The sequence below is a fragment of the Equus caballus genome, chromosome 14 (assembly GCF_041296265.1).
Source record: "Equus caballus isolate H_3958 breed thoroughbred chromosome 14, TB-T2T, whole genome shotgun sequence".
Classification (NCBI taxonomy): Eukaryota; Metazoa; Chordata; class Mammalia; order Perissodactyla; family Equidae; genus Equus; species Equus caballus.
Genome location: NC_091697.1, coordinates 53,323,004 through 53,339,928, shown reverse-complemented (window position 1 = coordinate 53,339,928; position 16,925 = coordinate 53,323,004). Strand labels below are relative to the sequence as shown.

Sequence of the window (16,925 nt, the reverse complement as noted above, 5' to 3'; positions counted from 1 at the left end):
CCTCCTGGATGAAAGGATGCAGGGCCTGCAGGGTGAGACCTCCATCAGGGCAAGGTGCCAGGCAGGGAACACGGCTGGGAACCCCAGCAGGATATCCTTTTGCAGGCTGCTTGCTTTCTAACATCAAATTAGTGATCAATTAAGGAGCAAGCGGCAAGAACAGGGACCTGTGTAGTTAGGCCCTTGAATAAGGTTAAGGCTCCCTCACTAGCCTTATGAGGCCTCAGAGAAGAAAGGCTACAGGCACATAAAAAGCCTGAGGACAGCTGCAAGGGGTGGAGCCAGGTCAGAGAGTCCACAAAGAGCATCAAGTCTCTACCTAGCTCTAGCTGCCTTACCTTAGCATGGCCACCAGCTCCCTGGAGACCCCAAAAGCACCTGTTCCTCCTAACCCCCAACCTTAGCAGGGGGCCCTCATGGCCTCCTGGAGAGTAAGGCAGGGTGTAGACAAATCAGAGGGAGCTGGCTCCTGGTCCAAACCCAAAGAAAAGGGGAGGCAGGTAACAAGAGAGTGTGCACACTGTTGCTTATAGGAGAGAGCCTGGCACACAGCAGGTGCTCCATAAAAGCTGGCTAGATGGCATGGTGATAAAGCCCAAGTGAGTCCTAGATGGCCCACCTCTCTATTCTTACCAGGCACCAGCTTTGAGGTTCAAAGTAGTCCTTGCATGCTGAGCTAGTTTTCCTGCTGCAAAAGGGGAAGCACCTTCTTCCCTCTGCATCCTTCTGCATCCTCTCAGCCAGAAAGGACGTGCAGGGTCGGTGCTGCTGGCCTGTCCCACTGCAACCCCACTCGTGTCTGAGGAGCAGCCTGGAGATGGCCTGGGTTCTCCGGGGAGGGGAGGCTGACAGCTCTTCACCAGATAGGCAGCTGGGTGCTGATGCAGGGGGGCCCGGGAGATGAGCCTCTCCCCTGCCCCTTGCTCCCCCAACTTGAGAAAGGCAGCTGCTTCATCAAAGCATGAGCTAATTACGGCTGTCTCTGCCATCATGTGCCTGAGGAATGCTCACCCACGACAAGCAGGGTCTAGGAAAAGATGAAGACCACACTGAGAAATTCACACAAACATCAAATGCTGCCTCCCAAGGAAGGAGGGCTGTGAGGCCCGACATCACATCAGCCTCACGGAACACTACCAAGGAGCCCCATCCCTCATGGGCCCACAGATCGGCAGACACAAGGCTCTCCAAAGACAGCACACAAGGCTTCGTCCTTGTCTACAGATCTACTGAGAACAAGACCCGGAAACAAGATAATCACCAGGCCAGCCCCAAAGACAAGATCAGAGCTCAGGAACAGAGGGGACATCCAAGGAGATCCGGCCTGAGCACACTAGATCCAGGGACCGACCTGAGCACCTCCCAGAGTAGCAACCCTGTCACCAGCACAAGGTAGTGCTGGGGAAGGGGAGAGACAACATGCAGAAGACTTGGACTCTGTCCACCCAGGTCTCAGCTGGTAGAAGAGGAGAGAAGGCTCAAACTCCTACGGGAACCAAAGCATAAACAACAAGAAACAAACTATCAGGGGTAAAAGGGGAGGGCATGTCCTGTGTAGGCAAATCCCTGGGATCCTCCAGAGAAAGAATAAGCCGACTGAGAGTAAAGAAAAGATGCCAGAAGCCAATAAGAGGTATGGCTTCCCTGGTACTTCTTGTCACAGGAGCCCTGATGTGGGTTAGAGAGGGCCTGACAACACTCCGTCCCAGGAAAGATCTAGAGGCAAGCTACTGCCAGGAAGTTGCTCAGAGAAGGCCCGCATGCAGGACAGATCCTCGGGGAAGCTCAGCCTGCTCTCTGCCACTTAGCACTGATCAAGCCAGGATCCACACATGCAAGAGACCACACCACCAGCTTCTACTCACAGGTTTCAGAGTGAATGAATGAATGCCTACATAACTTTTGGCCAGACCAGGTAACCCTGGGGACAGGAGAAGAGCTAGGGGGACACTCTGAGCCAGGCACAGCCCACCATGCCCAGGTCAGGTTGGCTCTAGCTATGTGGTATGTGCCTGTTTCAGCCCAGCGTCCCTTCTTCTCCACCTCCTGGTACTGACATCTTTTCCTCCCTTCCTCCCACTCCTGTGGTCCTGATGGGGCAGACCCCAACTCCACAGGCCACAGGGGATGGCTTGTGGCCCAGTGCTGGACCATCACAGTCACTCATCACCATGGCCTCAGTGGGTTTCCCAGGATGGAGCAATCAGAGCCCCTCAGTCTTCTACACTGGAGTCAGGACAGAAAGAAGTTCTCTTCTCCACCAGGCAGGTTGCTGTAAGCCAGGAGCACCTACAGCCATGCCAACAGCAGCCAGGTCTTACCCTATCTTCATGGAGGGAAGCCCCGTCAGAGTAGGAGAGCAGAGAGCTCATACACAGGAGAAATGAAACCACAGAGAAAAAGAGAAAGCCTGATGCGTTTTGTCACTTGCTGAAATCACTTTCATAAGGCAATAAATCTACTTTTTCACCTGTAGCAGAGTCCTGAAGGACTTGGGTGAATAGAGCGGGACCAGGGGCCAAACATGGGCCTATGGCTGAGCGCTGCCTTGGCAGCCCTGGGCCCCTACCCTGCCTGGCCTTTTCTCCTGATCAGCTTAAAACAAGGGCTGCCCAGTCAAGGGGCTGAGGAAACACAGCAGAGGGAGGGTGGGAAAGACAAAGCCTGCATTTCAAGATGGCACTCGGTCCATCCAGGCAGGGACAGCAGAGCCGGGCATTTCTCGAGCAATCTGCCCTGGAGAGACAGACACCAACATGCTCTCAGAACCTCTCTCTCCCCAAGTAGCTCAGCTTTGGGTTCTGAATGCTTACTGCTTTGTGCTTTTGGGGAGGACATGCCCAAAATACCTCAGAGTAAGGTGTAGGGGATGTGCAAGGGTCAGGGCCCGGAGAACCTTTGGTAAGAATCCTGTGAACAACAGCTGATAACCTTGGGTAAGTCCCTTCACCTCAATTTCCTCACCTGGGAGGCAGAGCCAAAACTACCTTGTATTACAGATAGAATAGCTGGCCCAACCCAGTGATGTAGTGGTTAAGTTCATGCACTCCACTTTGGTGGTCCAGGGTTCATGGGTTCGGATCCTGGGTGTGGACCTACATACCACTCATCAAGTCATGCTGTGGCAGCGTCCCACATACAAAACAGAGAAAGACTGGCACAGATGTTAGCTCAGGAACAATCTTCCTCACCAAAAAAACAAACAAAAAACCCCCCAAATTTCATTGGGTTAAAAAAAAAGATACAATAGCTAATGAACACCAAAATGCTAGCCAATATGTCGTGACTTGAAAGATTATAATTATAGTGGGTTTGCTACACAGAGAGGCCAGACTATATATCCTTGAGAACACAGCTTTATTCAGCCCAGATGCCTCAGGAACATATATGCTGGCCTCATCCCCCTCCCAGCCTACAGATTCAAGACCAGAGCTGCAGCCCTTGCCTGGGGTGGGGCCAGGGAGGGGGGGGGTGCTTGCTGGCTGGAAGGTGGGTGCCCTGACAGTTGGGGATATGAGTGAGTTAAAAGGGCAGGGGCCTGGCATGCCCCTCAGTGACATCAGTGGCGCTGGTGTGCTCAAAGTCAACAAAAGGATATTTAAGGACGTAGCTCGTCTCCGACGGGATAAATGAGAATAAACCTTGTTCAGAGCTAAGCCGGCTGGACTGAATAAATACCATTAGCACTTGGATTACTGGGATGTTCACAATCAGCAAGCGAGTCAGCTGTCTGTGTGCAGAGGGACGGCAGCAGCTGCTACTCTGTAAATCTTGGATCGGGGGTGGGGGAGGAATTGCAGAAATGGAAGTGATTGCATTTGCAGAAACCAAACAGTTTGGGTCAGGATGACGAATGTGAGCAATCTGCCAAGGGTCAGAGGTCATGTTTTAGCTAACCAAAGCTGAGCAAGTGTCAGCGGGGGTGGGGAGTTATTGGGGGGCAAGTAGTAGAGCTGATCTCAGGGTATGCAGCCAAGCCCAGCCAGGGGGCCCATGAGAATGCTGGTCACTTCAGATCCAGAAGCTGCCTTTCTCCATCCCTGGCACTCAGGACTGGCTACATAATTTTCAGGTCCAATGCAAAATGGAAACGTGGGGGCCTTGTTCAAAAACTATTAGGAATTTCATGACGGTGAGGGCAGAGTATTAAACCAAGCATGGGCCCTTTTCAGTATGGAGTCCTGTGCAGCTATACAGGTCACAAGGCCACAAAGTGGGCACTGCTGGCACAAGGGTTGTGTGCACAGAAACAGAAATCCTGCTCGGGGTGATTGGAACAACAAGGGCTGAAAAGAGAGTTTGAATCAGTGGAAAAAGAGAAAAACTGAAAAAGGCAAAGCTATTGGGAAATAAGAATTAGCTTGACTGGTTAGAGAGTGGCTGAGGAAGCACTAAGGTCAAACCCCTGAAGTAGAGCCTGAGTCATCTAGGTTCCCAGTCCAAACCTACACTTTAGGGTTCTCCACAGGACACTGGAGACACATCAGAGTATGTGCTCTCTCATGAGCTCTCACAATATTTCTAAGTAGGACAATTATTATTTCTTTTCACTCTCTTAATAACAGAGGGAAAAACTGCCATTGTTCTGAAATGCTCCTTGAGAAGATGCTGTACAGTGGGGAAAAGGGGCATATCTCAGGGGGATATGTGGTCAGGCTTAATCATTTGTGATCCTGCCTGATGAAGTTGTGTATGCTCACTTTCTTGCTCAGAGAAACACTCCTTCTCTGGTGGCCTCACCTTGTCTGTGACCTAGCACTTGATCATCTATGTAACACAAGGATTTGCAGGAGGTGTAATCCTGAAATAGGTAGGTTTGTTAGGGATCTTTACTTGCCTGCCATCTAGGGATCAATGGGGTTAAGCAATCAATTAATCAATCAAGATATGGACAATTACCAACCTGAATAAAAACAGAATAGGTTCACCCCCCCAAAGAATGAATGTCACATACAACTCTTCCACATGAAAGTGAAGCATGAGGGGAAACCAAATATCTGGACTGTAGCAAGCCTCACAGCACCTAAGTGCGGTGGGAACTATATTGGGCTCCTCAGAAGTTCCATCCGAACGCTGTGGAAGGGAAGGAGCATCACCAGAGCCATTCATATATGGTCCCCAACTAGCAGCCTGTCATGTAAGCAAATGTGAGATGCCCACAATTCACCACAATGATAGCACTCATAAGAGTATCTCTAGGACCTCCTTCCAGCCACACACACACACACACACACACACACAGATAATCTGCCCACCTCTGGAGAGATAAGGGGGCCTCAGAGGGAGGGGCACCAAAGAATCTTCCTGACAGACATCTGGTAGCTCTCAAACATAGCTCTGCATCACAATCACCTGGGGCACTTTTTCCCTCAAATCATTTCAGACTGGGCACTTAAAAAATTATAGAAAATTACACAGGAAAGCAACTTATGCAAAAGTTACAAAATAGTAAAAGAACTCCCATTGAGATTCACCAACTGTTATTTTATCACATTTGCCTTTTCATTTCTCTCTCTCTATATGTTTACATATATTTTTTTCTTTCTCTTTCATGACACTGACAGTTTTGAAGAGCACAGGCCAGCTGTAGAATGTCCCTCACTCTGGATCTGTCTGACGTTTTTTTCATCATTAGATTGAGGTTATGCATGCTGGCAAAAATACCACAGAGGCAATGTTGCGTCTTTCTCGGTGCATCCTATCAGGAGGCACGTGGTCAGTCAAGCCCACAGCTGGTCATGTCCACTTTGATTACTTGGTCATGGTAGTATCTGCCAGATTTCTCCACTGTAAAGATACTATCAGTCTCTTTGAAATTAATAAACATTTTTTGTGGGGAGACACTTTGAGAAACAAAGACAGCCTATTCCTCATCAAACGTTCACCCACTAGTTCTGACATTCATTGATAATTCTTGCTTAAAATAATTACTACTGTGATGCTTGTCTAACGGTGATATTCAAATTCCATTATTTCTTCAATCTGTATTTGTTGGTACTCTACCTGAAAGAAGAAGTTTTCCTTCTTCCTCATTTATTCATTCAGTTCATTCATTCATTTATGTCAGTATGGATTCATGGATTTAATCTATGGGTTATAATCCATTTCCATCATTATTTATTTCAATGCTCAAATTACCCCTAATTTAATCACCAGAGCCTTTTCATACTGGCTTTTGTGTCTTTTTGACATGTTTCCATAATTTTTTGAGCACTTTCTTACTTTCTGGCACAAGATGTTCTTGTACAAGATATTGTACTTTTCCTGCACCAGCCGTGGAATCAGCCATTTCTCCAAGGAGCACTTGGGGAACTTTTTGAAAATTCCAACAGATTCTAACCCTTACCCTGCATGTACTGAAACAGAAGCTCAGAAGATGGGGCTCAAAAACCTAATTTTTCATAAATGCCCCACATGCTTCTTATCAGCAGGCCTACCACTTGATCTGAGGACCAGCATTTGGGATAACTGGACCCAATGCCCAACCTTTTATCCACTACAGCATCTCTTATAACTAGCTGCCTAGTACTTGAAGACTAGAGCAACAGGGGGCTGACCACTGAACAAGGCAGCCTTATGACAGTTTTAAACTCTTCCAATTGCTAGAAAAATATCTTCTAATACTGAGCTGAAATCTGCTTTCATGAAACTGGTCCCAAATCTACCCTCTCAAAATAGAAAGAGTTGTCTGATCCTGCCCTGACAGGTCAGCCCTTCTGAAACTGAGAAGCAGCCAATGGCCTAGAAAAACCTCCCATCACAATCTGGCATCATGGGATCTACAGGCATTCTCTGTGTGACTCTTGAAATCTTTTGCCTCCTTGACAACTCTCTATGGGATCCTGTTCCATGTACTGAGGAATCCCTTCAGAGGTAGTACCCAAACCTACCTGCAGGGCTCCAGCCTGGCCAAACCCTTGAGAGTCCAGTGGGCCCAGCTACCTCTGCCCTGAGGCTACTCTGTTCCTAATGCCTCAGACCACATCTAGTTTTTTGGTAGTAGTGTCACAGAACTGACTCACACAGGTCCTGCCTGGGTCAAATCCCTGGAAGCTATACTCCTCTGATGAGCCAAGAGTTCCCCAACATGGTCTTGAACACATGTCCAGCAGGCAAAAAGCAAGTTACAAACGGTATGGGTGGTATGACACCATATGTTTGTTTCTGGGTGGTGAGATTTATTTTCTGAAACAACAAATATGGGTTATTTATAAAATTAAAAATTGGGGGCCAGCCCCGTGCATGGTGGTTAAGTTTGCACACTCTGCGTTGGCAGCACTGGTTTACAGGTTTGGATCCTGGGTGTGGATCTACACCACTTGTCCACCATGCTGTGGCGGCAAACCACATACAAAATAGGGGAATACTGGTACTGATGTTAGCTCAGGGTGAATCTTCCTCAAGCAAGAAAAAAAAATTTAGTAACAACAAAATTTAGAATATCACTTTGCTACCTGGGCCTCTCACCCTAGCCTGTCACTATTCTTTGGGATCCTCATTCTGTCATGTATTCATTCAACATGTTGGTTACCCCTTTGTGATCTGTGTCATCTGCTCCTATGTCCTCACATAAGAATCTGAATTCAGGTTGGACAGGAAAGAGTCTGACATGAGCTCTCTGGCACATCACTACAGTGAAGGCTCTGTTGACACTGAACCATTTTTTTTTTTTCTTTCTTTCTTTCTTTTTTTTGAGGAAGATTAGTCCTGAGCTAACATCTACTGCCAATCCTCCTCTTTTTGCTGAGGAAGACTGGCCCTGAGCTAACATCGGTGCCCATCTTCTTCTACTTTCTATGTGGGATGCCTACTTCAGCATGGCTTGCCACGCGGTGCAACGTCCGCACCCGGGATCCAAACCGGCAACCCTGGGCCACTGAGAAGTGGAACGTGCACACTTAACCGGTGCGCCACTGGGCTGGCCCGGAACCACTTACAAATAAATGTTATAAGGTCTGATCACTCAAGGAGCTACAAATCCACATGTCTTTATCAACATTTCTCTACCTGACCCCATTCGATTATCATGAGATTCTGACAAATGCTTTCATGAATTACAAACTCCCTCTGTGTCTATAACATTGGTTTAATCTCATAGGCTGGCAAATCTTTCTGAAAAAGGAAATTAGAATTGGGAGGGAGGATGAGACAGTCTTCGGAGGTGCTGATAAAGTTCTATTTCTTGATCTGGGTGGTGGTTATACGGGTTTGTTCAGTTTTAATAAGTCATCAAGTTGTATGTGTAAGATTGATGTACTTTTCTGTGGAAGGGAGGGAGGGAGGGAACAATTAAGCATTAAAGTAGTCTGGCAAGACCTGTTTTTACAGAACCCACACTAGTTCCAAGAGATCATCTCTTCTTTTTAGAAATCCTCATAAACCACGTCTCAAAAACTTGCCCTATTACTTTGAAAACCAAAACAGTTACCCATCCTGTCTCCCTGCCCCTCTCTCAACCCCCATGATGCCATAAAGATTCACATACACAGGTGTCAAGACAATGTCCATAAGTTTTCATTTGATTTTTCAGATCCAAACTAATTTAGAGAAGCCAGTAGCTCTTTTCCTCTTTACTCACACTCTTGGGCTCAAGTTGCTCTTAACCATGTTTGTTTTACCTTTCTGGCAGGAAGGTCATTGTCCTTAAAAGAGAAGTCAAAGGCAAAATAGAAGAGAGGATGGCGATGCCCTCTCTGTCATCTGCTACGTTGAATCATCTGACTGAAGCAGGTGGCCAAACGCTTTCCTTGCCATTCCTCTCACTCTGAACACTAACTGCTCAGGCAGGTCCTTTTGTTCTTAGCATCCCAAGTCTCACCCACCTAGTGTCCCTGACAGTGTTCTCATAGGTTTACACCTTTCTTCTCTATTCATTCTTGGTTATAGGTCCCTTTTTCATCTCAGACAAAAGCAAGTCTAACTGCTCCCCATGTGGCCATGCTGGTCTCTTTAGGTGTCTCCTCTCTCGTTCCTTGAAGTAATCACTTGTGATTGTATTAAGCACATTTCATTTCTCAGAGGATAAGTCATCCTTCCTTTCAAAGCTCTTGCCCAGACATATCTACTTTTTCCTGGACATTCTAAAATCTGCTCTTCCCCAAACTCAGAGAGTTCTGCATTTCCCCTGACTTCTCCAAACATGGCCACTTTCTGCTAAGGTTCCCAACACTTTCACTTCACCAACCAGATCCTTCTCGTTGCTACAAATATAATTTCAGTGAAGTCCTTTTCTTTATGGCTTCCTTAGATTTCTGAGAGATAAAACTGTCAGAAAAGTGAGTTAAGAATTAAAGTAAGTCAAGAATTTATCAGTCTTGTTTTTTTGCCAAGGAGATTTCCAGCAGCTCAGATACATAAAGACCCACAGTATCACACCGACTTGCTTCTGCACCAGTTTTATAATCTCAATTCAGAAAGCCTCTTCTACACTGAGGGTAAATAGCTGACACCTTACCCCAAGGTTAGTTTGATTTTGGTGAGCTAAGAGCCAATGACCTGGACTTTTCTTTCACCAAAAAGCTCAAACTCAGTAAGCAAACTAGTGAATAAGAGCTGCTCCGAAATCACAACTGGCTTCAAGTCCTAGTTCCACTGTTTTTGAGCTATGTGACTGGGAGAAGTTACTAAACCTCTTTGGATCTCTGTTTCTTCATCTTTAAAATGGAGATTAATAACATTTATATCATGAGATTCTTACAGGGATGAAATGTGGTAACATACAAAGAGATTAGACAATTCCTGGCAAATACCAGGTATTCAAACAATAATTATTTTATCACAATATATAATACTCTTTAATGAAAATTATTATTTTTACTTTTCTGCCAAGAAAGACAAGAGTCCCTGAATTTCCAGGCTTCTCAGAAGTGGGAGGGGCTACCTGTGGTAGGGGACAAAAAGAACGTACCACCTCCCACTGAGTGGCCCTAGCTTCTCATTCTCAGCTCCTCTGGCTAGATAGACAAAGCCAGTACAGAAAGAATCCATGAGGGAGAAATGTAATTAACAATCTAGTGGGAGAGACTGGGAGGAAGGATCAAAAAAGCTAATTAGAACTGGCTAAAGGGAGACCACAGGGTGGGGAACATGGAAGAGAGAGGACTAAAGAGAAATTATCTGTGGCCTATAATTATTCAAAGAATGTCTCCCACTAATTGTCTTAGGCAGTCTGAGAGAGGCAAAGTAGGAGGACAGGGTTAAGCAAAAGAAAATTTAGGCTAAAACATGTAGGAGATTTTTCACAAAGTGAGATTTATCAAGTTTATCAGAGAACACAGAGAGGATGTTACTTTAGGTCACCTATTTTAGCTGGTGGTATAACTATCCCCCCTAGGTGCTGGGGGCTGAGGGAGAGCAGGGAAGGCTGGATCTCACAGGGTAAGAGGGCTCCAGGGAAATCACCTGGCAAATCCTTGTTCCAAGCTGTAGGCAATACACCTTCTTAATAGGCCCTTTGTGGCTGGGAAAGAATTTCCTTACTCGCCCAGATCTTGCTCTCAAGAGTTCAAAGATGTGTGCTGGGAAATCCATCACCTTTCCCTCAACCTCCTCATCTCCTCAATCAGAGGCAGTGGAATCAAGAAGGGTCTTATGTTGTTGCTTTTGCCACATACCTGCAGAAATGTCTAGGAATGAGCCATCTCTTAATAGTAAAAGAAAAGGCAATGATCGCGGGATAGTCTATAGCTGAAAATGACAACACTGAAATGCTTCGTTTACAGGATTTGGAAGTCGTATAGACTACAAATCTCTCTGCTGTGCAACATATATAACAAATCCCCAAAATATCCTTTGTTTGCTGAGGTTTTCCTCAGATATTTAAGGTTTTTGACAGTTTAAATATGGTGAACAATATGGTGAATCATCCAAATATTTTGCATCATTGGTATTTGGAAAGATCTTTATGAAGAATTAATTCTAGTTCTAAGAGGCAAGTGTGGCACCCAAGCTACTGGTTTTCCATGGGGGCAGATCAACATGGCCTCCTTGGCCAGCTCCATGTCATGTGGCCAGTCTCATGGCTCAAGCGAGCATGGGTTTCCTGCCCCTAGCCATTTCTCTCACATTACAAAAGAGGTGAAAACTGGGTGGAGTGAGTCTGCTGATTCCCTGGCTGGGCTCAGGGCTCACCAGGTTTCCTCCAGGTTAAGAAGGACACAGAGCTTCCCTTGATGCAGGAACACAACTGGGAGGCCCGAACCTGCCCAAAGCCCTTAGGCCTGACTCACCAGACTCTAGAATTGGGGGCCTAAAAGGAGAGTGAAGATTTCCCACTCTTTGGAGATCTTTAAGAATTGGAGAAAAGCCCAATTACTCACACCTTTCAGAGACAGAATGAGGGATGGTTTCGTTTGTAAGCATGCTATTCGTCTGAGGCTCTTTGTCTAGTCAGCTGGTCAACAAATCCTGACTGGGCCCAGAGCACACAGGGTCCTCAGTTAAGCATCTTGGGGCCAGAGCAAAGAATGAAAATAGTTCCTGCCCCTATTAAAACAAAATTAACAGCCAACAGAGACATGCAAGGGACTCTATTAGATAAGTCACTGTGCAAGAGGGGTGACTTCAATATTAGGCATGATCTGAAAAATGGGGGGCTTGACCAAGAAGATGTCCTGGAAGAATGACCTTGGCAAGATCGAAAGTCATTAAGATATGAGGATAAAGGCTAAATATCTGTATATATTACCCAACTGAAGTCAGTAAAAATCTATTTTTTTCCCGAAGAAAATATTAAGAATAACCTCCACAGACCCTTTTAACTCTTTTTCCTAATAAATCACTAAAAGGCCTTCTGCTGGAATCATTCCAATGCCAACAAAAAAGTTACACTCATAAAATAGTTAATGTCAAAATGTAAATGGTTTGTTTAAGATTCAGCAATTGTTGCTGAATCAAATACAAAATCTCTATGGCTTGAATAGCAAGGGAAACAAAAGGCTTGACGATTTAGTGCTCGTTAAAGCCTGTCTGGCTGAATTTTAGATTGCAACTTAAAAGAAAAACATTAAACCAGTTCAAGTGTGAACTGACATATGCACAGCAGTTTTCAGCTGCCTGCAAATGGGACAAGGACATAGCCTGGAATGTGACTTGCACACACCAAGGCTGAGAGTGAATATGGTCCTATGTCCAAGGTATAGGGGTAGAGTCTGAAGTGAGCAGAAACCTAGACAAGAAAGCACTTGGAAGGCGAACCAAGGGTCCCAACAGGGCTTGAGTTCAGTACTGTGGAGAGGGCCAACCCCAGTTAGCTCTTTCCTGCAGGAAGGTTAGGGGCTTGAGGACAGTCAAATGCTAGGCAGGGGCTCGCTTCTGCCTGGGAAAGGTGGGAAAGCAAAAGCTTTTTGCATTCCCTCCCCTTTTCTGGCCTTGCTTGTCAGACACTTCCGTGAAGTCAGAGTGGGACTCTTGTCCCACTGAATCTGAGACAGGCCTACAGACCCTCAAAGGCCTCAAGTCTGGTCTTGGAAATAGTCCTTCATGATAGGTTTGTGGGGTGCTGAGCAGAAGCTTTGTCTAAATCTTCTTGCCCACTGGGCTATAAAACTGCTTAAAATTTCACTATCTGGGATTTATTTCTTTGAGTCTTAAAGGTAATTCTGTCTTTCAGGGTCCCCAGTGAAAATGTCACTGCCCCTGGGTTGAGAGAACCAGTCATGTCTAAGTATGGTGACCACATAATTTATTGTCCAAACTGGGACACTTTTAAGAGTGAAAGGAGGCACTGGGACAAGAGACATTAATTACTGCACTGGGACAAGAGGCATAAATGAAACATATGGTCACCCTCTGCAGAAGGCTTTGCTTTGTGTTAGGTTCTGTGGAAAACACAAAGGTGAAAAAACACTTTCACAGTCCTGGACCCTGGACACTGAGCTGAGGGGCAAAGGATCCTGGGAACAGGCCAAGGCTAGGTACCCATGGGAGGGGGAAAACGGCAACCCAGAGGGAAACATTATGGTAGAGTCCAAGGAGGCAGCTTCCCAGTGGTAAAGACCATGGGCTCTGGAGCCAGATAGACCGGAGTTTGAATCTTGGACCTCCTTTCTGTACAGCTTAACCTGTCTTTGCCCAAACTTCCTCATCTGTAAAATGAGGGTTATTTCATAACGTTGTTGAGAGGATTAAATGAGATATTGAATGTAACAGTGCCTGGCACATAATGTTCAACAGGTTCAATGTTAATAGCATTATCAGGACCAGCCTTCTACTTAAAACCTCAGCTATTTCTATCAAGGCCTGAGTCAGAAGGTAGAGGAGAGGCAAGAAGAGAAAACAACAAAAGGGCAGACTTAGCTTCTCTCTCCAAACTAACCGCCGAAGGGCCACTCCAGGGCTGGAGGGACTAGACTGCACCAGCTCCCAAGGAGTGCATCAGATGACCTGGGCTCCCTACTCTCTTGGTGCTCTCCTCCTGGTCTTAGACTTCATACACTGACCCAGCCCACCAGCTACAGCCCCATCTTCAACTCCTGGAGACAAATGCCATCCACCTGGCTTCCTCTGTGCCAGTTCCTTCAGGGCAGACACAGATAGAAGCGCTTTTCAAAGTGACTGAGCCCTGTCCTGATGCTCCAGATAATGCTGTCTGGTGAGTAGTGGTACATTCTCCTGGGCCTCTTGTGATAAAATAAATGCAAAAATAAGGGCAGCCTCTCATAGTCATTAGGAGAACGGATTCTGGAGTGCCCCCATTTAATAGCTCTTAAGTCCTTTTCAAATGTTAAGTCATGTAATTCTCATGACAAAACTCTATAAGAAGATACTATTATTATCCCCATTTTACTAATCAATAAACTGAGTCACAGAAAGTTAAGTAATTTTTCCCAAGGTCAAATAGCTAATAAGTGGCAGAGTTCTGAAAGCTCTAGAATAGAAGCCCAAGAGACCTGAATTCCACTGGCAATTACACCACAAACTACTAGCTGAATGGCCAGGAAAGAGTCCTTAACTTATCTAAACTTTACTTCTATTACCTGTCAAGAAGCTGTGCTACTTAACCAAAGGATTACTCACATTAGTGTGAGTATGAAATGATAGAGGGCAAGTGAAATCATTGTAAAAGTACTTAAATATTATGATGCCATTGCCAACATCTGCCATCATTTAGTTTTGGAGAGCTGGACCCAGTATGAAGAAGAGGGAACCTAGCAGTCCCCTGCTATTCTGCCCTGCCTAGGGCCCTGGACACTCTGGCTCAAGGTAAAGGAGGAACCACACTAAAACAGTGGTTTTTAAAGTGTGGTCCCTGGACCAGTAGTACCAGCACCACCTGGAAACTAGTGTAAAAGAAAAATTCTCGGGCCCCAACTCAGACTCACGAAATCAGAAACTTCATGGGAGGGGCCTGGCAATCTGCCCTTTAACAAGCCTTCCAGGTGCTTCTGATGCGTGCTTAAGTTTTAGAACTACCAGGCTACAGCGTCCCTGGACAGAGGACAGGCTGGGCTCTCTCTAGCCCTGGCCAGGAAAGGTCTGCTTCAGGGGCCAGAGGCAGAGCCCAGCTTCTGCGAGAAGACCAGACCCTGAGGGCCACTGCCAAGAAGATGAAAAGCTCCCAATAAAACCCAGACCTACATGGCCACACTGATCAAAATACAATAAAGAAGAAAGTGAGAAATTTGACAAAAGGAAAACGCAGCTTCGGTGGGGGACAAAATACAACAATCTTCTGTGGGAGATGAGAAGCATAAAAGGGATGATAGATGTTCAAAGAACCAAACGTCAAAATGACAAAAAAAACACAAGAATAAAGACAAAGTGTGGACATCAATGCCACACAGGCCCCAGTCTAATGATGGCAGTAGCAGGAAACATCAGCCCCCCAAGACTAAAGCCTGCTCTCCCCCACCCCCAACATGACAGTCTATATAAATAGAGTCTTGAGGAAAAAAATACCAGCAATTAGTCACTGAATCCTGTTTGTTAGAATGAGGAAAAGCTTGTGAAAAGTCACCAGAGGCTCCGGTGAAAAAAGCTCAGCTAAGGAGGCCATGCAGACTGAGGGCGGGAGTGAGATCATTAAGGGAGAAGGCCTGTGGTGTGTTCCTGGCAGTCTTTGATGCCTACCAAGTCTTAACCTGGAAGGGAAAATGGAGGGCCTGGCCACAGGGCTATAATGAGCTCCAGCCTGGGCCCACATCCAAGTCAGAAAGGCCTTTAATGTGGGTTTGGGCCAGAGGCAGAGCGGAGAAGGGGAGAGGGAAGAGGAGTCTCAGCTCAGTGTAGCAGACCCTGCCCTGGGCTGTGGGCACCTTGAAGGCTGAGGCGGCAGAACAGAGAGCCTCTGACCAAAGTGCCTCCACCACAGAAAGCCTATCGGCTACATACAAGTCCTCCGCTGGCCCCCAGGGGTACATGCTTTGGAAGCAGCAACAGTAGCAGCCACAGTGCTTTCATTCAGGAATTTGCTGAAAATGTCCCTTTGTCAGAACCCAAAGTAGACCTCCCCTTCTCCAATGAATTTCTCAACTCCAAAGTGCTGTGCTCTCTCCTGCCTCTACCTGGAGTGCCCTTCCTCACCCCTCCCCATCCCTGTCCCGTCTGCATCTGGTTGGTTCCTATTCCTCCAAGTCTCACTTCAAACATTACCTGAGAGAAAACTTCACTGACCACCTGACCCTCACAGGGCCCCTGCTATGCACTCCTGGGATCCCCTTTCTCCTTCATTACACTCAACAGACTTGGTCAAAGTCTGTTTCCCCTGCTAAACCGTCAAGACCTCCAGGACATGGACTATACCTTGTTGCCTGATCACCTGTAACCTCACTCTCTAGACGATCTAGCCCAATGCCTGATACTCACATAGCAGGAGCTGTCTCAAGGGACAAGGCTGGCTTTGTGCTGTTCCCCTGCTGGGACAGTGAGGTCTGGATTGTCCAGCCCCATAACCTGATGTGCGGATGGGTTGGACACATGACCTCCCTCCCTTTCTGAGTACCTTACCCACTCAAAGAGCTCACATAGGGTAGACCCCAGCCAATGCTCTAAATTTTGCCTTCTCTTCCCCTCCCCCTCTAGTTTGATTCCCTTAACCAACTCCCTCATGTGTCCCCATCGCTATACATTCCCCACCTGCAGGAAAACAGGGATACTGCAGAGGTGTTCAATGACCCCTGGGGTATTCCTCTTGGGAGTATCTTCATTTGCCCACATTAAAAACAGAAGTTTAAATAAACAAGAAATTAATTCCCAATGGTATTAATAGAATTTTTGGCAAAAGCAGGAGAAAAAAAAATATTTGAGGGCCAGGATCCTCCACATGGCTCCTGAAGTCAACCTCCAGCAGGCAACTTCTACCTCTGCTGTGTCTAAGATCAGCCCTGACTCAATCCTAATGTTAGGCATCACTTGCTAGCTATGGCGGGGCAGGCATCGATATGTCCACAGGTGGCCATCATTATCTCTTTTCAGTCTCACCTCACCTGGCTGCCCTCCTTGACAACAGCCCTCTGGCTAAAGACCAGAAACCCTAGGCTAGAACTTCTGTACTGGCACTCTAATACCAATCCAATTTTCCATACCTACATCAGGTCAGCATGGCATCAGAGATGGCTCCTTGGCCACTCTCCTCCTTCTGCGATACTCCAAGCTTCACCAACCTCTGCTCCATCTAAGAGCCACTCACAGTCAGCGCTGCCTAGGGGCCCTAATAGACTGACATGCTTGGGATCCACTGAGGAGGTGGCACAGAGCCATGCAGGGGAGCATGAACACTGAAAGAGGGCAAGGTCAAGTTGACAAATATCATACAACGAGAAAAACTGCATGAACTGCAGTGGCATAATGTAGCATAACAGATGGATAATTAGATTTATTCTAAGAGCTGTAAAAGTAAGTAATTAAATAAAAATATGGAACAATGAATCTGCCACAGAGAGACACCTAACAACCTCAAGAGGGCCCTGCAGCTGGCACAAGCAGCC

The 16,925-nt window shown here is 46.4% G+C and overlaps 1 protein-coding gene across 10 annotated transcripts in view; it reads right to left on the bottom strand.

Annotated features, from left to right (window-relative positions):
* Positions 1-16,925, bottom strand: part of SIL1 (SIL1 nucleotide exchange factor) — a 254,106-nt gene that overhangs the window by 5,940 nt on the left and 231,241 nt on the right. The window lies entirely within an intron of this gene.